At 40.1% G+C, this 23,776-nt stretch overlaps 2 long non-coding RNA genes across 2 annotated transcripts; both read right to left on the reverse strand.

Annotated features, from left to right (window-relative positions):
• Nucleotides 1–18,187: 18,187 nt before the first annotated feature.
• LOC145807659 (uncharacterized) lies at nt 18,188–19,784 on the reverse strand. The gene is made up of 2 exons (XR_014350928.1): nt 19,709–19,784; nt 18,188–18,560 (listed from the first exon to the last, which is right to left on the reverse strand). It is a non-coding gene; the product is annotated as an uncharacterized LOC145807659 (long non-coding RNA).
• A 261-nt stretch (nt 19,785–20,045) lies between these two features.
• LOC114292781 (uncharacterized) lies at nt 20,046–20,703 on the reverse strand. Its single transcript, XR_014350929.1, has 3 exons — nt 20,550–20,703; nt 20,338–20,425; nt 20,046–20,189 (listed from the first exon to the last, which is right to left on the reverse strand). It is a non-coding gene; the product is annotated as an uncharacterized LOC114292781 (long non-coding RNA).
• Between the last annotated feature and the right edge of the window lie 3,073 nt (nt 20,704–23,776).

The following is a 23,776-nucleotide window of genomic DNA, read 5'->3' on the forward strand; positions in this document are numbered from 1 at the left end:
TTGCAGGCACCCCCAGGATACACCGAGGACCTGCTGGAGCTACTATCCTCATTCGAGGGCATGATATTGAGGAAGGAGGCACTGCTCGACTTCCACGGCATTCAGGTCATTTTTTTAGTTTTCTTACATTACAGTCATCAAATTTCCACTGACACATTGAAATTGACATTTCAACTGAAAACTTTCCCACACTGCACTGATACACTGTGTGTAAAACACTGCACTTCCCTGCTGCATTCATACACTGCATCTAAAATACTGCATTTACTCATTCTACAAACCATACTTGAATCTGATACCCATATTATGGCTGACATATGACAACTTTCTTTTCAGGTCCCACCCATACTAACAGCACCAGCAGTAGCTGCAGCACCTGCACCAGTGATGCCTCCTCCAACAGCAGGGAGGAGAGAGAGACAGGCTCCAGCACGCAGCCGAGGCAAAGCCAGAGGTACCCGAGATGAGAGTGGCCCTTCAAAGCCCATTCTAACCAATGATGAGGCTGAGATTAGCGAGGCCGAGGAGGCAGTGAGTCAGCATGCTAAGTCATCCGAGAGTGGAAACGATGACGCTGGCTCGGGTTCTGAGAGTATGAGTGTTGATACTGAGGAAGGCACCGCAACAGGGAGCGGAGACGGCTCCGATTTAGACTCTAATTCTGGTTCAGATAGTGGCGCCAACGAAGACAGTACCACAAAGTCCTCTCCTTCGAAGAAGAGGACGAAGAGGGCTTTTTGAGCCTGAGGCGGCCATCACTGATTTTCTGTAGTTTTTGCTTTTCTTCTTTTTGTTAGTAACGTTAGCACATTATACAACTTTAGACGAGTTTTATTTGTTTTAAAAAAAAAAAAAACTTATACTGCACTTTTGTAAAAACAACGATGATCGGAATGAAAAACAATGAATTTTTTAAAAAAGTGTTGTATTTTGCATCATGAGCACCGCATTGCATGAAAATGAGATTGAATTTGATATTGAAAACCAAATACTTGTATTGTCACAATAGTCTAAATCAGGTAACGAATCGACCAACAACTGAAATAATCAAAGTAATACAACTCGATAATCAAAATAACAAAAACTCGATAAACAACAAAACAATTTGACATACAAAAAAACAATTTGATAAATGACAAAACGACCCAATAAACAACTCGATGAACAAAACAACTCGATAAACAAAAAAGAAAAAAAAACAACTCAAATGCAACTCGACAAACTTGCTAAAGTTAAAAGGGCTCAAAACAAGACCTTACAAGACTTAAAGAACAAAACAAAACACATATCTTTAGCATTCTCAGCACACCGGTGAACAAGAGGACAAGCAAAATAGCCGTCGGCCATGAATAGAGAATGTCGACAACCAATGGTGGCCGGTCGGCTACCAAAGTGGCCTGTCGGCCATCACCAGTGGCCAGTCGGCCATCAATGTGAGGAACCTCTAGAATGTTGACACCTGGCTTCCACTCACTGCCTTATCTTCTATAAAAGGTTTGGACCTCATATTTTCTTCATTTCAGCTGCAAATTCATCACAAATGGAACCCTTCTTTGCCGAAAAACTCTCGAATTGGATTGCAACTTTAGATGGCTCGGAAAAGCTGAATTTCTGGGGTTTCGGCATAAATGCACTATTCCTGCTGAGTCGTTCTTCGCTTTGTTTTCTATTTCTACATGTCGCAGCTAGATGTTGGAACCCGATTACGCACGTCTTTGACTTCAGGGGACAAGAGATATGCCCAACAATCAAAAAATTTCAAGCGCTAATGGAGTCCTGGTGTGATGTGGAAATCTTGGCTCAACCCCATTTTGGTCACATCTAAGCTTTGGGAAGGATGTGCGGGCTTACTCTACATGAGGCCCGATCCTTTGCTCACAACGGAGAGCTAGACATCCCCATTCTAATTCATCAATTTTTTGAAGCCGGCAACTGAGGCGACCTTCTTTGGCAGGGTTTTTAACAACACGCCCTTTGTTTGTGCATGTTAGCTCATTTCCTTCTTGCCCCCAGTTTCAGAGGGTCTAGCATTCAATTAGTTGAAGTGGCCCAAGGCCTGAAAGAGGGCAAGAGTTGTATTGGCTTGACATTGGCTGACACTTTGATGGGTTTGGAAGTTTCCCCACCCTTTCTAATATGTGTTTCTCATATCTCTCAGCATTCATGCTCGTTTTTCTCTCAAAACCCTTTTCTCACTCTTTTCTCTCAACATACACCTCTCTATTCTTTAATCTCTATTTTCTTTCATCCCTTCCCAAATATAGCTTATGGACAAGCTGAAGGTAATGAACTCTTGCCCTGCATACTCAGCTCGAGCATACTTTTTTCGCCAACAGCTAGTTGATTTCTCGAACGAAGGGTGGTGGTGCCATTGGATGTGCAACAGGTCTGCTACTGATATTGTTTGGCAGTGTCCCTAGTTTGATCTGCCCGAAATGAGCTAGAGCATGGCTTAGCAACCTGGCATTCAACTGATTGGCCTGACACATTGTGTATTCTACTTTTCGTTCTGGTTCAGGCGTCAGTTTGGACATGACCAGACTTGCCCAGAGGAGGGGGTAGAATACCCAGCTTCATTACCAATCTAAGGTTCACAATTGGATAGATATCTCACTGCGTGGAGGATGAGAGAACTTCTGGCTACTGCCCCTAGTTTCAACAGCTCACTTTTTGGCGAGTGCCTGACATAGCTGGAAGATGAGGCGCAATCCAAGCCCATTTTATCATCAGAAGCTTCCACAAGCACAAGGAGAGGACACAGGAAACCTGACTCATCTATGCCCCGAGTTTATTTGCTTTGATCTTACTTTTCAAGTTTTCTTTTTGCATGAAATAAAAGCAATTTTGATTTGCATCGAGAGTTGGAGAACTTTGTATCGAAATCAATGAAATTGAAGTTGTGAGTACTAAAGATTTTCCTTTTGGACTAAAAATGGTCCAAGTTGTAAAAAGATTAATTTGGACAAAAATCAATCTTTATCAAAACTTTCCAAAAATCATTTTCGATAAGGATCACAACTTGACACACACAGAATTTGTCCTTGAGATATACAACCCCGGATCGGAAGACAACAAGTTGCTCCTTGTCTGAATAGCATTGCTCTACACTGTAACCAGTTCTCAGAGGCGATCGCAACCAAACATTCAGATAAAGAATAGACAAGGATGACCTGATTAACACATGGATAGGACAGTTGAGTTGGAGGTGTTACGGCCAAACCTCAGGATAAAGTTGCCTACGTATCCCGAAGATGGGAATCAGGCCTTACGTAGTTTGGTTCGGGTTCACTCGAATATTAACACTCTCTTTTTGCTCTCTAACGTTTTCCAAGGCCACCCTTTAGGGTTCTTAACCTTCTTGTTAAAAGCCCTGGCAATCCTACGTTGATAACCCTGAACATGGTATAGTGCTTTCAACCTTCCCTCATCGAACAACATCAGTTCTTCGAACCTACTCTATTGCTAATTTGCCTCTGCTATCTGGCACTCAACCATAACTCGCAGCGACGGAACTTTTATTCCAATTGGTAGAACAGCTTCCATCCTATAAACAAGAGTATGGAGTTGCTCCAGTAGACGTCCGAATTGAAGTCCTATAGCCCCAGAGTGCAAATGGCAACTTGTCCACCCAGTCCCTGTAAGTCTCAACCATTTTCTGCAAAATGTGCTTGATGTTCTTGTTGGCCGCCTCAACAGCTTCATTGGTTTGTGGCTGGTATGTGGATGACTTATGAAAAGCCACGTTGTATTTCTCTAACAAGTCGATCACTTTTTTATTGAAATGGGAGCCATTATCTAAAATGATCTCATTCGAGACTCCATATCGGCAAATGATGTTATTTCGGATGAACTTAGCGACATGCGCTGCCTTCAACACTACATAAGATTGAGCTTCCATCCACTTTGTGAAGTAATCAATTGCCACCAGAATGTACTCATGCCCATTTGACCCTTTCGACGTAACTACCCCGATGACATCAATTCCCCAGACTGAGAAAGGCCATGGCGAAGTCATGTTGTACAGCTTCGACGGTGGGATATTCATGCGATTAGCATGAATTTGGCATTTGTGGCATCGCCGAACAAAACCGATACAATCTTCCTTCATAGTAGACCGGTAGTAACCTTGCCTGAGAATCTTCTAGGTTAATATTACCCCGTTCATATGCGCTCCGCACTCTCCCCCATGGACTGCCTCCATTAGGCACTTCGACTCTTCTGCGTCAACACACAGCTTGTGCATTCCCAGATGACCCCTCTTGTACAGTTTACCTCCGCAAATAATAAATTGAACGACCATCCGCCGAATTGCCCTTTTATCTTTGGCATTTGCCCCAGGTGAATAAACCTCCTTTTCCAAGAAGTTCCAGATATCATAGTACCAAGGGTTTTGATCTTGAACTTTATCTATTGCGGCGATAGACTCGTAGGCTGGCGTATATCTTTGCTCAATGATAATCAAACACATCCAGGCTCCAAAAGGAATATCTATCATAGAAGATAGAGTTGATAAGGCGTCAGCAAACCTGTTGTTCTCTCTTAGTAGATGTGTGAAAGTCAGTTTCTCAAACCTAAGAATAAGAACATCTAGGGTCTGGTGATAGATCTTCATCTTTTCTTCTTTGAACTTCCAATCTCCTTTTGCTTGAGACACAACCAGGTTCGAGTCCCCAATGACGTCCAACCTTTTTACCCCTAGTTCCAAGGCGGCTTCCAAACCAGCGATACACGCTTCGTATTCTGCTTCATTGTTGGATACTTTGCACCGAAGTTTGAAGGCTAAGGGTATAAGGAAATTGTCGGGTGCTATCAACAACACCCCTATCCCATAACCATACTGGCTAGACGCTCCGTCAAAGTACATTGTCCAAATCTCTTTCTCGACTTGCAAAATAGCTTCATCTGGGAACAGGTATTCTATCGCTTCATCCCCTTCTACTAGGTGATCTACCAAGAATTCTACTACAGCTCTCTCCTTGACAGACTTGCGAGTAACATACTTCAAATTAAATTCAGAGATGAGAAACAACCAATGAACTAGCCTAACCGTAAGCACTGGTTTCTCAAAAAGATATTTGATGGGATCTAATCTCAAAACTAGAATTACGGAGTGAGCTAACAGGTAGTGTCTCAACTTCCTGGTAGCCCATACCAAGGCTAGGCAAGTTTTCTCTAGCGAAGTGTAGCGTGTCTCATAATCCAACATTTTCTTGCTCAGGTAATAGATGGCTTTCTCTACCCTATCCTCAGATTCTTGAGCAAGCATGCATCCCATCATTGTGTCTGTTACTGACAGATATAAAATCAAGGGCTTCCCCGACTCTGGCAGTGACAACACAGGTGGATTCTAAAGGTACTGCTTGATTAGCTCGAAAGCAAATTGACATGGATCGTCCCATCAATCAAAATTTTTTTCCTTTCTTCATAAGACCAAATAGTGGTTCACAAGTCAAGGTTAATTTAGAAATAAACTGTCTTATGAATTGCACTTTACCTAGAAAGCCCTGCACCACCTTTTTAGTCCTTAGTGGTGGCATTTCTAAGATGGCCTTGATTTTGGAAGGATCTGCCTCGATGCCTCTCTGTGTGATTAAGAAACCTAGTATTTTCCCTGCTATCATACCAAAAGTACATTTTTGCGGATTCAGCCTCAACCGGTATTCTCTAATCTGTTGAAAGAATTTCTTCAAGGCGGTGTAGTGGCCCTCTCTTTCCTTGGACTTGACAATCATGTCGTCCACATACACCTCCACCTCTTTATGGATCATATCATGCAAAATCATGGTTGCATTCCGTTGATAAGTAGCCCCAGTATTCTTCAACCCAAATGGCATCACCCTATAGCAGTAGGTTCTCCACGGCGTAGTGAAAACTATTTTCTTTCTATCCTGGGGTGCCATCAGAATCTGGTTATACCTGGAAAATCTATCCATGAAGGAGACCAATGCATGGCCTGCGGTGAAGTCCACCAATTCATCGATGTGCGGTAGAGGAAAGTCGTCCTTCGGACTGGCCTTATTCATATCTCTGAAATCCACACACACCCGAATTTCGCCATCTTTCTTCGGCATTGGAACAATGTTGGCCAAACAAGTCGGATACTCAGATACTAGCAAGAACCCTGCGTCTATCTGCTTGGTGACATATTCCTTAATCTTCAAAGCCCAATTTGGGTGTATTCTCCAAAGCTTTTGCTTGATGAGTCGGGCCTCGGGGTCAAAAGGGATCCATTGTTGAACAATCTCGGGATCAATTCCAGGCATGTCTTTGTAGGACCACGTGAAAACATCTTTGAATTCTTTTAATAAAGTGACTAAGCGCTCGCGCTGCTCCAAGGACAACGTGGACCCGATCTGGACTAGATGCGGATCCTTCTCAGTACCCATATTAATTGGAATGATTTCATCAACCAGGGGTTTCACAAACCTCTCCTCCTTTCGATTAATCAAATGTTTCAAAACCAGAGGAATTCTTTCCTCATCATTTTCATCAAAATTTTGAAAATCATTATCAATGCAATAAACAAGAGGCACAAAGAAGTATTCAGAATCTGCAGCGGTATTCTCATTCAAAAGATCCAGCTCGTTCAATTTCTCGGTTACAACTGACTCAAAAGAAAAGAAAAAAGACGACCTGGACAAAACTTCAGCATCCAGGTTATCAACCCCAGGAATATCGGACCCAGACTTAGAAGAACGACTCCACAGACTCTGTAGAATCAGATTTTGGTTCACTACCTGACTTAGAATTGCTAGACAGGTAGCCCCCTTCCGACTGCCAAGCGAGGGATGGTGCGTCAAATGCATCCAAGATACCGCTAGAAGGGTTCGCACCCGATTGGTCTCTGATCATGGAAACGGTTAGGCTATCCCCCAAGCTCTCTGAGTTGATCTGAGGATCTGAAAGAAGACATGCCTATGCTGCTCCTACCTTAAGTTCACTGTTGTCGGGGTCATTTCCTGTACTCTTTGTAGCCTCAGCGGTCAGTTTAGTCAGTTCCTCCATTTCACTCTCTTGTAGCTGCAAGTCAAAGAAAATCTCAAAGCCGGGAACCCACTGCTTCTCAGAGTTGAACCAAGGTTCGGGGAAACCGCAGAATAGGAAGTCTTCACCCTCCCGAACAAAATAGCCTTTAAGGGTTCCCCGAATTGGTCGGTGCACAAGCTCGTACCGCTTCCCGTTCTACTTAGCTTTGGCTTTTCTGGCCATCTCTTTCCCTTTCTTTACCCAGTCCTCTTTGCTAGGCGTATAACCAAGACCAAAGGCATGAGGGTTATGTGGTACGTTGGCTAATGCAGCGATGCCTTTCCGGCCACTTCTTTGTAATCCCATTCTTGGTATATGTTGGAGTTTGTTCATGAGGTATACAAATTGAGCGCTGACATATAAGCCCTCATCAACAGCCAAGATATTCTACACTACTCGGGCCTCATCCAAGGTAAACCTCAAAAAGGAAGATATCCTTTTCGCCATGCACAATCTCCAGTACTAGCGTATTGACCTCTGGCGCAGGATGAATAGATGAATTCCCGAAGACTATGGCTTGGTAAAGGGTAAAAGAGACAACTCTTACTTACTGTAGCCAAGGTCGCCCAAGTAGCAGGTTGAAAGTGGCTAGAACATCTAGGATGTGAAATTCAATATCCTATTGAGCGGGTCCAACTTGCACTCTAATCTGTACCGTTCCCATTACCTCTCAGCTCGTATTGTCGTACGCCCAAATAACCTGGGCCGTAGGCACGAAATCTATCTGTTTCAGGCAAATAGCATAAGTTGTGCGGCATGGACAGACATTGATTGCTAACCCGGTGTCGACTAATACGACTAGCACACACTTTTCCCAGCACTCTACGGATATGTATGGAGGCTTGTTGTGTGCAGAGCCTTCCGACGGCAGTTCTTTGTCTGAAAAGGTCAAAGGTGGCGTAGCGCCTTCCAGGAAGACTAATCCCACCAGTTGTTCTGGGGTAGTCTCAATGGACAACTTGGCTTTATCCATCGCCGACAGTACAACTTGTCTGTGCAGTCGCGAAGCCATAAGTAGCCCTTAGGTAGATATATCATCTTGAATCTTCTTCAACTGTTTCAGCACAGCCTCTTCCTCCAACAGTTTTTCTTTCTGTTTCTGCACCTCTTTGTCCTTCCCAAATGCCTCAGGTTGGTCCAGATGTGGGGGTTTGAAATATCGGCCACTTCTTGTCATGTGGTTGACTTCTTCCACATACCAGGTATTGTTAGGAAGGCTTTCAGCCCAATCCTTGTTAGTATGGGCAAGATGCAGATCATCATCTTCCCACCACATACCTCTGGCAACCGACAAGCAATTGTTCGGTTCCAGTCTAAGTGTTCTCTCAGTAGAAACATTCCCCGCAGGCCGTTGAGCTATTCCAGCTTTCTGATCACTTTCACTCATTTCTTGCCCAAACCACTCCAGCACGGCTTCTTGGTCTGTATGTACAGTGCTAACAATTCCTAGTTCCTGAGCCAATTGTTTTTCACCGGTGCTTTCTGGTAGTTTACCCTTTCCATTAGTCGTTCCGACCATTGTTGCAGTTCTCGCTTTCTATTCTTCATGCTCTGATTCAGTTCCCTCATCTATATCAAGTTCATCACTCAGCCATCCAGAATTGTCTGTTGACCCATTTAGATTGAACCAATCAATATGCCCGTCCCCTTGATCTTGCTTATCAAAGAACTGTAAATTGTTTATGTCCTCCTTCAGGTCGGCCAGATCATCTAATCCCTGACTTGGTCTATCTTCTCAAACTACACTGACCCCCATCCCAGTTGGCAACACCACTTATGGCTTAGCTTGATTGATTGGCAGTACGTCCCTTCAAATAAGTCCTCAAAGCCCTCGGGCAATAGACTGATATTCTCTACCAAGGCTGACCTCCATTCATCTTCCACTGCCACCACCACTGGTTTGAGTTGGAATGTGGACGTGCTCGTCATGCATAAGTCTATGCTCTCAGGGATGAACAACGCAGGCTTAAGTAGGTGGGAAGGGGTGATGTATATGCTGGGGTCATAAGGGATGGCCAGTGTATGGATGTGGTTTATATGCCGGGGTAGAGGGACTTGGTTATGTGGTGGGAGAGGATTTGTAGTATTGTTTGGTTTTTCAAGAGGTGCTATCACCTTATTGTCAATGAGATCTTGAATCTCATGATACAGCCTGAAGCACTGATCAGTATCATGACCATAATGATGGTGAAAAGCACAGTATTTTGCCGGATTGCGTTTCAAAGGGAGAGAATTGGGTAGCGGGCGTTGTTCCAATGGCTTAAGATGCCCCTTTTTTATTAGAACCCTCAGGGCTGTAGATAAGGACATATAGAGCGGGGTGAAGGTTCTTTGGTCTCGGGCTTGATGGCTCGAGGTTTGCGAAGTTGTATTAGATGTACTGGTAAAAGGGGTGGCATTTTTGGGTGTGGTAGTGACCATGCTCACATCCGAAGGCTGTACAAAGGTGCCATTAGTCGTGGTTGTATTGGACCTGCGTGTAAAGGGCCTTTTGGGTTATTCCTTCTCATGGTCTATCAGCCCCTGCTTCATCACATCCTCAATTTGAACTCCTATTTCATGAAACTCAGCAAATATAAACAAAGGCAAGACTATCATTTTCTGTAATAGTCTTCCTTACAAGTTACGAACCACCATTCTGATTTGCTCTTTTTCAAACGGCCAGATAGTCATCATAGAGGCCTTAGCCCTCCATTGGGTCACAAAATCTGAGAAGCCCTCCTTCGGCTCCTAGCGAGTTACTTTGAGATCACAAGTACTGACATCGATCTAAGTATTGTAAAAGTACTGTACTATGAAGGCTTCAGCCATTTCCTCCCAATTTCTCTTCACAGAGTCTTCAAGCTTGGCATACCAAATAGCCGCTATACTCGACAGGGTCTGACCAAAAGCGACAATTTTTGTAATCTAATGAGACCCATTGGTCGTAGGATATCATAGAAGAGCCGTAGATAGACCATAGGATCCCCGGAGCCGTCGAACCAGTCTATATACGGCATCTTGAATCTGTCCGGCAGAGTCACTGTCGAGTTACTATATCTATCCTCAATATCAAGGATTAAATTCATGCCCTGCGCCTGTTTGAAGAGCTTTTCTAGCTTGTTCACCTTCAGTGTAATAGGGTCAACCTTGAATTCAAATGATGCCTCCATTTGGTAAATTGGTGCCTTGGAGGTCTGAGGTGGAATCAGATCTGCTGGGATGCCCATATTTTCTTGGACATTGATTGTGACCCTGAGTGCTAGAATTCCCGTTGGGGGTACATGGGATGTAGAGGCTACTGTCGGTTGTGGTTGCTGTTGCTGAAGCCTATCTATCACTTCTTCTTGGCGGGCTTTAACCTCAGCTTGGCAGGCTATGACCTCAGCTTGTCGAGTAGCATCTAGTTGCATAGTCTCAATAGTCTGCTAGAGCTGACAAAGCATATCTTCCATGTTGATTAGAGGATGTTGGGTTACCGGAACTGGCAAATACCCTCTTTCTGGAGTAGGAGACTAGGCCTAACTGGGCGCGGGCGAAGTGAACGGTGACTGCTGGATTGGTGAATTCTGCCTAATCCTCCTCCGTTTGGTAACCGGTGGGAGTAAAACAAACACGGGCTGTCCCCTAACAAGATCCCCAGATCTGTAAATCCTTCACACTCAAGTCCAGAGTGCTTGAGGGGTAACAGAATCATCTGAAGCAATGGTGAAAAAAACTACCTCTTGAAAAAGAAAAATAAAGCAAAGAGAAAACAAAAATCAGAAACCACACAGCCCCTCTGCTCAGATTCTAATCAGTACATTGATGTAATCAAAGTTGTAGAACCATGATCAAAACTGAATTCTGCCTTCCAAAAACTAATACCCAGACTTGCAACTGATACATACATTCCTGCAGAGTTTCACTCTAAAAGCACATATCAAGCAAGTGAGAACCAAAACACCCTATGGTGGGGTAGGGTTACCCTATCCTAGTTTCATCAAGAACTAGGGTTCACTACTCAAGCAAAGTGTTTCACACAATCCTGAATTCGGGTAAGCAACCTGTCCTAGTTTGGAATAGTCTCTATGGCTTCCGATATGCAACTAGGTTGATTGGTCAAAAAGGGTACCTTAGCAAGACTAACTAATATACCTCTCACACCTTACACCAAGAAGTGAAAGAATGATCAAACGGTACAACGGTAGTCCAAATCCAAGGGTTGTGTTCCCATCGTGGCAGACCCCGCAACCGGTCAGCTTTTTGGCAAGCTTTTCCAAGCGAGCCTCCGGCAAACCGTTTAGGAATAGCAAATGGCAAACACTGTGACTTTAGGCGCACCAATCAAATGCAAATGCAAAGAAACACATAAGTGTAGATAAAAAAGTCATATCATGAGTTCAAGTCAGGTTCTCTAATTTCCCCAGTAGAGTATCCAGAAACTGTGGCTCGCCTTTTTCATGCCCCCTTTCGAAAGGTTTGAAAGAAAGGCCTCACAGTTCGGACCCCCGTGGTTCTGAATCTAATTTCACAAGTGCAATGTAAAACTGATAATCACCAAAAAGTCCAAATCCTGTAAATCTTTTGAAAATTTGATTTTAGGATCAAAAATGCCAAAATTGGACTGCCTTGCCAGATACAGAGTCACCGCCTAAATATTTTATTTTTGGGGAAATTTAGGAAACCTTGACTCGTGCCAAAGGCCACGTGTCCGTCATCACCAAAGTTGCCTCGGCTTGGGAACTTAGGTACGAGAGGGGAAGGCCATGAATTGAGCACCCTGCTCGTCCGATCAAAGATCGGCCTCTACTAATTATGATATGATTTTTTATAAACATTATGTGTTCTTGTTCCGGTTATTAAACTAGCTTTATTATGTGATGCGCACAAACAAGTATAGACTAGTTTGCACAATTTAGAACAATTCAACTCATGTTTGTTTGTGAAAATGGTTTGAATTTGCCACCTCAGGTGGGCTTAAAGTTTGCGATTTTGCCACCAAACATAGTGGGTTTAAAACATGATTTGCCACTCAACAAAGTGGGCTTAAAACACACATTCGTTGAATCATTCCAATTCAAACAACAAGCCTTCATCCACAGGCATTCAAGCAGTTTAGCATTTAAGCACATAGCCTTATGGAAAGCATGCTAATCATGGCAACATTCACACTTATGCAAGTATGCTAAAGCGTAAAATAACTCACCTAGTACTCCAAGCTAGGAAAACATGAGTTAGTGAAAAATATGCATGATTCCTAACTATGTTAAGTGTCTAGTGCAACACATGCAATATGCAATTAATAGGCTCATCTACTAATATGACATATGAATCGATTTGATAACATGCAGTTAAACACGTATTCAATTTGAAGGTATTGAAATGACAATGCAATTTGAATTATGCACCAAGCCTCGGTGCATGCAATACAAATGAATGGATGCAAGCATAAGGTATGCTAATTGAGATGTGACCCTAATCTAACCATCAAAAAAGGGTAAATAAAAGGGTGAAAGACGTGGGGTTGGAAGACATACACACACGCATGCACACTTATTACAACATTACACCTTCGCGAAGGAGGGTCCGAATGAATAAGCTAACCAACTAGCTACACTAATTAAGTTAACTATTACAAACTAAATTAATTAATTATTCTAGTTAACTAATTATTAAAAACTGAAATCGAATAACTAGTTAAACTAGCAAATTATTTACAACTCTTAATTAGCTACAACTAATTAATTACAACACATATTTGAGTTGGATATTTAAGCGTTAAATAAGCTTGAAATGCAAGGGAGGCTCATGCACGTGCTCAGTTTCCACCCGAAAAGCCGCTGTTTTGCTGCTGCAAGCCTCTATTTGCACAAATGAACACCAAGAAAGCCATCCAGTTCCAGAACACTTCTGCTCCACGTTACCAATACACTGTGCAAATTTCATTGGCGGTTGACAGGGGGCCGGTCGGCTACCATTGGTGGTCGGTCAGCCACTGGTGATGGCTATCAGCCACTGTTGGCTTGAACTTCCTTACTGTAATAGAGAGCAAAACAGTGCAAAACAGTGTATTTCTCAAGGGTTGTTTGCGCACTTTGCCTCTCCTTTTCATGGAAAAATCAAAGGAGGGACAAGCTTTGGTTCACAAACTGTTAATTAAGCAATTTCATTGCATGATGGCTTATGAAACCAATTGTGCAAGTTTAATAAATGCAAAATGAGACCAAGATGACCATCACCCTATCATGCATTATCAAGGGCAATGGAGACCAAGGAAAGTGGCACATTTCATCACTTTTGAGTATGAAATGTCCCATTTTCCTTGTGTTCAAACTAACGTCCGATTTGTACACATGCAATGCAACATAAAAGAATGTTTATCTTGCCTCTTTTACTAGCCAATTTTGTTTATTCATTTTAATTACCAAATCATTCAGTAATCCATTAAGTCCATTGGTGAGTGTCCTCTAATGGAAAGATGGCTCAAACCACATGTTGCTTTCGGCATGAAAGAGGCATTACACTGTTGGTAATGAACCCTCTAAAGGATTAAACCATTAGGTGTAGCACCTCCATTTCACACTTAGGCAAACAAGTGGTTTGACACCACTTTCAAAGAAAAACCAGAAGGTGAAGAAATAAGGGATATTGCAGAGATTATAAGTGCTAAAATGAAGTAGAAAAAGCACTAAAACGTGCTATCAACTCACACCAATGATGGCTAAAGCTTTAAAACACTAAGCTAGTGAAAGGGGTCACACTACAACTATGCAAAACAAGACTCAGATGGACTAGCTAGCCCAAAACCGAGCTAAAACAGGTTATTGCAAAGGATAAAACATGCTAGACTTGAGCTAAGTTAAGCTAGAAAAACATGTTGACATATGAAGCTAACTAAGCATGCAAACATGACAAAAGGAGGGGAGGCTAACCCCTCCAAATTTGGACTTCAAAATAAGTTTTTTTCCACTAGAAAACCTCTGAAATTCAATGGTTAAAAGGCCGAAAAAAATTGATTTGGAAGTGATGAATAAAGGTACAAATGCTTTACAAACTAATAAGTAAGAAGGGTGAACCACCACCTAAGGGCTCAAACCAATACTTTTAGGCCACAAAAACAGAGTTTTTCTCAGTTCAAAACCAGCCCCAAAATAGTAAGAAAAGATGGTAAAACAAGCTTGCAAAACAAAGTAAACGAGGCAAGTAAACTACCTCTTGAAGCAAAGGGCAATTCTAGGCACAAAACCAAGGTAAAACCACCTTCAAGAGCTCCAAAAAGACCCCAAGTAACCTCAGCTCAAAGGTAAGAGGATTTGATTTAGGATGTGTATGCAAAAGTGTAGAGAAAAAAAGCAGTTAGGAACAAAATTGTAAGAAAGAGAGAGAGAGAGAGAAAGACATATATTTTTGCTCAAAATTTTCTAACCTTTAAAAATGGGGGAGGAACCCCCCTATATATAGAAAAACAAGTCTTGAGCTTAGAAACATCCTACCATACACGTGCAGGGAGATGCAGCTCAATGTGCTAACAGCTGGCACAACTGTCAACAAATCTCTGGAAAAAGAGACTGGTGGCCGTCGGCCACCACTGGTTGCCGACCGGCCACACCAATGGCCAACAAGCACAATCCATGGCCGACAGCCTATGGTGGTGGTTGACAGGTCACCAAGAGTTTCCAAACACAAAAACAACAAGATTTGGTCCAAGACCAGGCAAAGAAAAGACAAGGTTTAGAGGCTCAAAGACAGGGCATTCTGCCTAGGGCTTCAGGCGCTTAAAACGAATACAAACAAACACAATCATCGAGTGAACAAGTGATGACGTCCAAGTCTTGAGGATGGTCAAAAATGGGGTGTCTACAATAATGTTCACTAGTTAGCTAGTAATTCCGATAATGTCTCACAAGGGAAAGTTCGAAGCCAAAAGCTACCTATCATTTGCAAAATATTTTCGATTTCTGTACTCTCTGTAATAAGATCATGTTGTTGCATTTTCTCTCCATCAATTCCATTCATGTGGGGGATTGTTGGAAATTATGGTTTTTATAGGCATATTTTGGGCCAACTTTCAGCCTAAATTTGAGTGGGGCCCACACGTCTTTTGGAGTGGGTCCAAAGATGTGACATGTTCCTTGCCGCATGGCAAGTCACACGGTGCAAACAGTTCATCAAAACCATTTATGAGTAATTGGAAAATTGACATCATTTTCAGGGTTCGTGGAATGGGAAACTAAAGAGTCAAATGTGAGTTTCCTTGAAATGGTTGTCCCACATTGAAAACTTAAGAGAACTTATGTGTGTGTACAAGTTCTAGGCGGCAATACTTGGATTGGGCCCCAAAGGGCACCCCAAGTTTTGTGAAAGGAGGAGTTAGAAACAAAGTGGGCTTTGGCCAAAACCACCACATGCGCGCGCGCTGCAGCTGTCCATCCGTCTGTTCGACTGGTCGGCGGAGCCAAGCGTTGCCAGGCACGGGTGTGGGTTGTGGATCGGGTCAGTCCTAATATTAATTTTTTGGACAAAATTTATTTGTATTTTTTTTCAAAAATTTTTTGATTGGAATTTTCATTTTTTCAAATTTCAAATATGAAAATTCAAACTCCAACCAGTTTGACTTTTTATACCAGCCAAAATTCTCTTCCTTCTCTCAAACAGATTCAAACTGTTTTTTGCCACACTTGTTCAGTTTGAATTGAACCTGTTCGGTTCATATTTCAGACCTGTTTGGACTGTCCAAACAAGTACCACTTACCTATATATATACTGCCTTCCAGCAGTCCGAAAATTCATTCAATTGTTTTGCAATCCAGAAAATTATATCGTTTTTCCCATTTTGCTCTCTTACATTGATATTATTCATAGTAGTTTTTTTTTATAAAAATTTTTGAGAGCGTAGAACATAGGTTTTGGTTCGCCGAATAGATTGTTTCGAGTGCTACTATAATCTGTGTAAGATCATTGTATCTTGGAAGATAAATGCCATTTATCTGTAAGCACCGAAGCAGGGCGAATCTGTCTTAAGGACAGAGTGTCACACACTCGACTTAATAATTTTTTGTACTTATTCGTTTTGGTAAATAAATTATGTAAGTAATTTATTTTTATTTATTTGATTTGTTTCACATTATTTGCTCTTACACAATAGATCGTTCCTATAATTTCAAGGTTAAAGTCGTGTTTTCAAATTTTAAAAAATTTATTGTAACAATTTTAAAGTATTTTTAAAATACAAACAACGTGTATTAGAAAAATAAATGTAAAGTTGATAATTCTATTTTATAATAACTTGCATTTGGTAAAAAAAGTCTTATATGGTTGGCGCTATGACTTGATATGGCTGGGTTAAGGGAAACGTTTCTCTTCAGTTCAAATTAGATTGAAGGGTGTTATTAAGCTTCCGTAAGCTCATTACAGGGCCCGTATCATTAATTCGAATTGTTCAATGTGTAGGACTCGTTTTGTATTTCACTCTATAGAAAATCACGTTGATCAGATATTGATAGCCACTTGATCAAATCACATTTGTGTCAACAGTAAGTATAATTTTTAAAATAAATAGTTGGTACAAATGTGAACTGATCAAGTGACTATCGATATTCAATCAATATGATTTTTATAGGAATGAAGCACTGGACAAGCTCTACATGTTGAATAGTTTGGATTATTGATGTGAACTTCGTGATGGGCCTATGAAAACCCAACATCACCCTCCAATTTGGAAACCAACTGGAGAGAATCCTCCCCTTTAACCAATCAGATTCATCATACGTATTAGTATTTTGACCAATATGCAATGATTGGTTTAGTTGTGTCCCTCTCTCATGAATAAGTCTAGGTACCAGACTAATGCATGTAGATATTTTTGAGTGGGTGGTTGTGTGATAGATATTAAATTAATATAATATGGAGTTTATATGTAAAATAAATCTGAATCATAAAATGATAATTTTGAATAATTTGTGAGTAGGTAAGTCTAGATTTGTAGTATTGTTGCTATTTCATTTTACTATATATTTTCTTGTCATTTATATTTTTAAAAGCAAATTAAAAATACACACCTTGAGATTCATTTAAAACATGAATTGTCCTCTATAGTTCTGAAAATTATAAATACCCCCTAAACATAATTTTTTGTTTCACAGAATTAGAAAAAAAAAATTAAATTCTTAACTATTCTCTCATGCAATAATAAAATTACCAAAATTATAATTGAAATACATTTATAATATCACTACAAGAAATCAGCTTTTTAGAGACAAATTTATTCTATCCCTAAAAATGTAATATTTGTCGAAAAAAACTTTAGCCAACTAATTTTTTTCGTTGCAAGGTTTGTCCCAAATGGTGTGTCCGAAAAAGTCAAAAATTGACTTTTAGAGACAAAATTTGCATTTGTCACTATAAACAGACTTTTAGAGACAAAAATATGTGGTTGCAAAATGTTTTTGTTTTGAGACAACCAAGATTTGTCTCTAAATGTCTATTACAACTCTATGGTAAAAAATTAGTTTTTGAGACAATAAAAGTTAGTCTCTAAAAGTTTTAATTTTTGAGACAATCAAAAGTGGTCTCTAAAAGTTTTACCTTTCTAAAAGTGGTAGTTATAATTTTTTTGAGAAAACTAAAATTGGTCTGTAAAAGTTTTATTTTGCAACTTTTGTAATAAAATTGTTTCTCTTAGAAAAAATTGTAAAAAAAATTTTTTTGATCAGCAAAACACGAAGCTATATTGATTGCAACAACATACAACATAAGATTCAAATGATATTTTCTATATTTTTCCTCCTATTTCTTAGCAAGCAAACAAATCTCAAATAACCAAATACCATAACAACTTTCGTTCACATCCACTAATTTATTATCAACAATTATTCTAATATATCATCACAAACATCCAAAAGAAAGCAATTTGCATTGACATTGATATTTCCAACAAAAAATAAATAATCAAAAGCATAACAATTATATATATATATATATATATATATTCCCTTTTTGATTTTGTAACATTTCTCATATATAACTTTTGCAATAACATTGTTTCTCTTAGAAAAAAATTGTAAATCTTTTTTTTTTTTTTTTTATCAGCAAAACAAGAAGCTATATTGATTTCAACAACATATAACATAAAGATTCAAATGATATTTTCTATATTTTTCCTCCTAGTTCTCAACAAGCAAACAAATCTCAAAGAACCAAATACCATAACAACTGTCATTCACATCCACTGATTTATTATCAGCAATTATTCTAATATATCATCACAAACATCCAAAAGAAAGCAATTTGACATTGACATTGATATTTCCAGCAAAAAATCAAATAATCAAAAGCATAACAATAATATCAGAATTAGCAATTTAAAGACAAGTCATTTCTTTCATCCTTCTATTTTCTATGTCTGGGATAATGTTGAAGTATATCAAGCTATGTCCGAAACCAACCTAATCTCGATCTACCCAACTCTTCCTTGTTTCCACCATCTGATTCATGGTTTTAAGTGTGGCTCTTGAAGCCCAGATCCAAATTTAAATGGCTTGTGTTTGAATGTTGAATCATTTCTTGTTTGCTGCCTACAACACAAACCAGTTAAGCATATCAAGAACTAGTAATCATGAATAATCCAACATATGGAAATCTTTAATTCAATAGCCAAATCCTTTCAAACTTTCTTGTTTGCTGGATAGTAAGTGACAAACGAAAAAGGAACCAAAAAGAGGGAAAAAAATTAATTTGAACCAAATATCAAACATGGTAATTTAACTAAACATCTTCCAACATAAGGAGTCGAGCGGGGAAAACATATAATTATTATAAAGAATAAAAAAAATCAGTCATTCCTCCCAATCTAGGCTCAAATTTCATCAACAATGACAACCAAAGCTGAAATCTGTGATTTTAATCAATAATAAGCATACTTGTAACCAACATATACTTTGGGGCGATTCACTTGAAAATGAAATATGTGCATTAAATCTTCATTGGTTTTATTTATTTCTTATACCAATATGGCATTTTGAAGTTGCCCCAAAACACCTCACATGCAGATCTACAAACTAAATTGCTAAGGAAACTATTGTCTAAAACTCGGGATACATTCTACTTTCTATTGAAATTGGAGTGTAAGAATTATGCTTTCATTTTATTTTTGGTAAATAGGAATGTAAGAATTCTGATTAAGATGTATATTTCAAATGTATGTACAAAACTCTACTTGGCTGATTTTTGATAAACAAATGTCTAAAGAAAAGCATGAATTGCGAATATCTATATCTAAATCGTGTCATAACCAAAAAATTAAGGCTACATAAGTATATTCTGACCTCGGGTGCCAACCAGTAAGGGCTTCCATTAAATGATAATGGACATGATTGTCCAGCGATCTACAAATTTAAAGGATGCCATTATATTTTCTAGGAGGATAGATTTTAACAAGCGATCTCATGGTTTAATGCTAAGCATTGGTTGACACTTGCTATGAAATATCTAGCAGCCAGAGATACTTAATTTAATTCAAAGTATATGACATGCTATAATAGTAAATGGCAAAGCATACTATGTCCATTTTTTTTTATAAAAAAAAAATCTCTGATTGTGTAAACTCAACGAATGATAATATTCACACACAAACATACAATTTAGAACTCAACTCAAACATGACTAATACTCAGTTGGTTTGATTACATTTCATGAGTATATACCTATTGCTGCATAGACTTACATGCTTTGTCATTCCAAAATCAGCCAATTTGATATGGCCATTTAGGTCCACAAGGATATTTGCTCCTTTAATATCCCTACACACAAGATATAGCTAAATTATAAGTTTAGAGATAGTGTTAGATCAAAAGACCTCTAGAAATGACAAATGAAAAATATACTTCTCTGTAAGATGCAATATCAAATGTGTAGTACAGCTTATCAATTAAACAATTTCCATAAATGCCCAAAATTACGGTCCACGGGAAACTATATCAAATTTTTTTTTTCATAATTAGCATCACTTAATGAGTCTTCTATTTCAGAACATCAAAATAACTTTTGGAAATAATGACAACAACAAAATACATGTTACAACAAAAACAAAAGCATTGCCCATTTTTTAAATCAACAAAAGTAAATGGAAGGCATAAAACTTACTCATTCATACCAATATACTGCACAATATTAGGATACCTTAACCGGCTCAATAAAGCAATTTCCTATCAGAAACACTCAATATAAGAACTTCCATCCAATAGTTAATAGAAATTAGACCAAAACGAGCAAAAAGAGAACTAATTTCTAATGAAAAACAAGAAGCCTTCTCATGCAGATAACCTCAATTAAATTTATGACTACCAAACTTACTTGTCCCAGCTACTTTGCACTTTCCTTTGACTTTGCATCATCCAAGAATAATGTAACCTCCTTCATTGCACACATTTCACCACTTTCCCTATAATGGTGAGGATAAGGCAAGATATAAAAAAAACTCGATCAGTGAACAAAATTTGAGAGAATGCATTAGAAAAACTATACATGCAACTGTAATCAAATGGATTTGATGGTAGGAAGCACACCACATTATGACAAGGTAATACAATCTCTTCCATCATCAATCTCTAACTGATCTACATCATCGCCAATTTCGCCATCTCTTCCTTGAGGCACGATCACTTTGGCTCATTACACAATTTACATTAATCAAGTTGATTGAGATGCCACCAAAAACATCTAATATTGAAGATGAATCATCAATGCTTAGCAACTTCATCCCAAATTGTCACAAGGAGTAGTAGTCATACATGTATAAATTTTATTTATTTATTATTTATTTTGTGTCAAATAGCCATGCAGCTCAAAAATTACAAAAATTGCAGAGAGATAAAAAGATTGAAATTCTTAGGATCTGTTTGAACGGATGTGGATTTAAAATGTGTGTATTTAACATTGTGTACCACAGACCTAGATCAAAAGTGGATCTAACTGCTCACAAATTGAAAGGCTCTTAGTAGACTATTTAACTGCATAAAATTTAAAGGTTCTAATATTGTTAACCTAGCATTTTGGTCAGGCCTCAAAATTGAGGTGCAAAAACCAGCATTTTGGGACCTGCTACAAATATTGTTAACCCAATCTGCAATGAGAAGCCAAGTAAAAGTGAAACCAACAAAAAGAAACTAGGCCAAGAGGAAGAGTAGGCCATTCTTTTTTTCTCTCTTTCTCAATGCTTCAGCTACTAATGAAGGCACTCTGATCTTATACAAGTGCATGCTTCAATACAAACGCAAATAGGGATATGATATGATAAGATAGAAATCTAATTATTTATGGCTCAAGAGTTAAAAATTAGCCGATTTGTCTTTTGACTCATTGAGGTAGTAGTTAGGTAGTTGATTCAATACAACTTAGGCATTGGATTCACTTGTTGGTTGATTTGGTGGCTACTTATTATGCTCTCTGTTTCTCTCTTTTTAGTCGCTCTGTTTAGACTTGATGCATACCAAGTGTTCCATTTTTTTTTGTTAAATTACAAATACACTCCCTAATAGAGGTCACCTGACCCAAAACCTATTAATTACAATAATATAAAATCTTATATCATTGTAATAGACATCAATCTCATAATTCCAATCACAATTATGGCCATCTCATAAAATTTAAGCTAAACTAGTCATAGTATATCAAATTCGGACTATCAAATCATTACATATAACAAACTTAACATTTCAACTTCTCATTCTGCAATTCTTTTTTCTTTCTGGAAATGAACTCGACATTACAAATTGTGCGGGGGCGAAATATCCTCTGCTTTCCGTACTCCTTGGACGTCAAGCTTCTCGTGACGGCGTCTATCTCTGCAACACAGAAATGGTGAGCTGCTCGGCGGTGGTGTGCCGGATAGACCCTCCGACGATCAAGTCAGACCACTGGAGGAAGAAGAAGGCTATCAGAGAGAGAGAGAGTGTTGGCGATAGAGTGAATTTTGCATACCTCTAACATTCCTCTTTCCTTCTATTTCTAGGCTGGTCATGTAGCCTCAAGATTATGCGCGCACTACCTCTGCTGTCCTTCCCTGGACAGGTGACAGTGCTCACCTCTCACCACCTTACGCGTGTAAAGGCTTAGTCCTCCACCAGTACAAGCAGAACTGTCCAACGGTATTGATGCGCGCGTGGAGTAGATGTCCTCTCCCTCACGCCATTGGCCCAGGTGGCACACCTAACCGGAGTACCACGACCGGCCTATCCCTTGTGGAGAACTGTCACCACATGCACGCAACCGAGCTATGTGTCGCCGGCCTGCCCCTTTGGCAAAGGGGCCAAGGGGTGATGCTCATGACCGGGCTGATATTGACCGGTTTATTGTGGCTTACCAGTTCCGAGGCATGCCGGCATCCATCCGTTCTACCTTTATCCGAGGTTATCTGGAATCTGTCCATCTCGGCTAACCATTCAAAGGCATGCCGGCCTTCACCTCGTCCTCGGTTTAGGCCAAGCTATTCGTAGCCTGGTCTCGCCACTCGACTGCGTGCCCTGCCAAATGTCTACAAGTCACAGTTCGGCCGGGCGTAGTTCACGTCTGGTCTGCCGATCTCCTTGACCGAGCAAAACAGATCCACCGGCCGTCTCAGTAGAGGAAATAGCACGGCGCCGTAAAGTTTGTCACGACCGGCACTATCGTAGCTCGGCCGTACTAATGGTGCATATCTCCCCTTTCAATTGCCCCTTAATCCCATCCAAGCTAATCGTGATTGGGGTTACCCCAGTGACCGAGCTAATGGTCCGTGATTTGCACTATTTCTGAGCTGAGCATGACGGCATCTCTTCCAAGCCGAGCATGATTGCATCATTTCCAAACCGAGTAAGTCGAGCATGATTGAATCATTTCCGAACCGAGCAAGATTGGGGTCAAACGGTGTCGCCGAGCAATCCCATTTGATCGGTAATTACTTCAGCAATCTTATCGAGGGCCATACAATCGTACTGACAGCCGTCCTTTCGATGCCACGTGGCTTTATCCCGTGCGGCCCCAAAGCTATCTTTTCATGCGCGAAATTCAAACGGCGTAGCCGTTTGGTTTTTCCCCCCCTCTTTTATGCACAAACGAAGGGTCACTTCAACCCTTACTGCTCATCGCTCTCAAGCCCAAAAACCCTTGCTGTCAAAACCCTCGTACCTTTACCATTACTGCCATTGCTGCCTTTCCGATTCCTCTACACCCGTTTTCGTTCCTTCTGAGGCTATAATCGAGCTCTTGGTCGATTGATCTCTTTGGAGTCCGTCGCTGGTAAGTCTCTTCACCAATCCACCCTATTTTCTGTCCATGTTCTTCACGTTTTCCATCTTGTGTTCTTCGTATTTTTGCTTGGAAATGCTAGGCACCTACCAATACCTCCTCCATGGGGTAGTATTGGCACACCTTAGGGTAAACTGGAACTGGAAAGGTGAATGGGGCCTTCGTGCCCCTGTTTCTCCTTAGTTTGAATGGATGGGCTTTGAACTTAGGATGAACCGGATGAACACTGGACAGAACCGAGCTAAATGCTCATTTAGATCCGTAAATCAGATTTAACCGAGCTAAAATTTGTTTGAGGTCTCTACTTGGGGCCTTGACCGAGCTGAACACCCAATTAGATCCGTAAATCAGATTTAACCGAGCTAAAATTTGTTCGAGGTCTCTACTTGGGGCCTTGACTGAGCTGAACACCCAATTAGATCCGTAAATAAGACTGAACCGAGCTATAACTTGTTCGAGTTTTCTTCTTGGGCCCTTACCGAGCCGAAAATAGAAAATCAGAACCGAA

Source organism: Camellia sinensis, chromosome 14 (assembly GCF_055761805.1).
Source record: "Camellia sinensis isolate YWXY chromosome 14, ASM5576180v1, whole genome shotgun sequence".
NCBI classification, from domain to species: Eukaryota; Viridiplantae; Streptophyta; class Magnoliopsida; order Ericales; family Theaceae; genus Camellia; species Camellia sinensis.